Here is a 1690-nt window from a genome sequence, read left to right as displayed (position 1 = left end):
ATTATATCATATATTAATCGTTTTAATTAACATTGAATTAAAATAAAACATGTTATTAATTAAAAAATAATTAGAATGTATATATAAATAATTTAAAAATAGTTAATAAATGTTGTAGTGGGGACCACTTTTGAAAATGTAGGTGAATTGCAGGTGTGTAGGTGGTAATTGCAAAAGCTGACGTGACACAGTTGAAAATGTTGTAGGTGAATTGCAGGTGTGTGGAAGATAATTGCAAAAGCTGATGTGGCACAATTGAAAGTGTAAATGGATTGCAGGGATGTGGATGGTCTAAGTCTGGCATGGTAGAGGCGACGCCTCATGTTCAAAATGCCGAATTACCTCGAGGCATACGTCTCAAGCGTTTTTTTAAACTATGGTCCTACTCTCTAGTTCTAGTTCTATCTAGGTCTATCATACCCAGTCATGTTCACGTACCATAACATTCCCTTATGCTGCGTTTGGTATATGAGACAGGACAGGATGAGACAAATTCAATGTCCCACGTTTGGCGCAACATTGGACATGGCAAGAACTCACGGTCCCACGTTTGGCACGCCATGGGACATGGATAAGAACTTGGATAACATGGGACAAAAAAAACTTTTTCTTTTCCACCAAAATAGGTGGAACAAGATGGAACAAGAATGAGGTAATAACTAAAATATTACTGATCAACCCTCGTTTGATATATAATCTTGATCTAGTCTTTGTTTTGGTGGTCACCATCGCTAGTTGCGGCGCCGCCACCACCGGTAGTGTCGGCCACAGATAGCCACCTACGGCCACCTCCACCTCCTCTTCCACTACAATAGCGTCCTCCACCACTTCCACAACCATCGTCGACCATTGCCGCCTCTACAACCATCATCGGCCACCGACCACCACCGTCCATCGCCACTTCCACCTCTTTTTCTACTACAACAACCTCTTCCACCACCATTACCACCGTCGGCTACCAACCATCATTGCCATTGCCACCATCACTAGCACCGTCGGCTATTGTCACCTCCACCTTTACTAGCACCACCATCGGCTACTACCACCACTGCCTACTACCACACCACTACCTCCACCACTTTGGACCGCTACCATTACCACTATTTGCCATCTTCACATCCTCCATAGCCACCATCGTCCACCAATCACAAATGCCTCTGGCCCTCTGCCTTCACAACCATTGTTGGTTCAACAATCTTTACATTGCATTCGCCAATTAATAAGGATCTTTCAAACCAAATAAAACATAATTTTCATTTGTACGAATCAGGGCTTTTTCAACCTATCATCAAATATATCAAAATTTCCATCCAAATTTGGTGCTATTATATATATATATATATATGTATTTATGTATATGAAAATTGTGTAAAATGTTTATAAATTAAATTATTTAATTTATTTGTGTTAATTGCAATTATTATATGATATATAAAATCATTAAATAACTTTTTGGATAACTTATCTAATTCTATCATGTATCATAATCATACCAAACACTAAATAGACATTTGTTCTCTTCAGTCCAATCTGCACATCAAATGTTTGGTTTGTTATAACAAGTACACAACCGTTTGGGGGATAATGGAGGTAAAGTAAACCTCGAGGGGGTATGGTAAAAACTAACCCGAAGAAACATGGACAGAGGTTTTCCCCCCTTCTACCTTTAGGCCTAAAACCCTAACTTGAA

The sequence above is a fragment of the Cynara cardunculus genome, unplaced genomic scaffold (genome assembly GCF_001531365.2).
Source record: "Cynara cardunculus var. scolymus isolate 2C unplaced genomic scaffold, CcrdV1 Un_Scaffold_1133, whole genome shotgun sequence".
Classification (NCBI taxonomy): domain Eukaryota; kingdom Viridiplantae; phylum Streptophyta; class Magnoliopsida; order Asterales; family Asteraceae; genus Cynara; species Cynara cardunculus.
Note: the sequence above shows the minus strand (reverse complement) of the source record.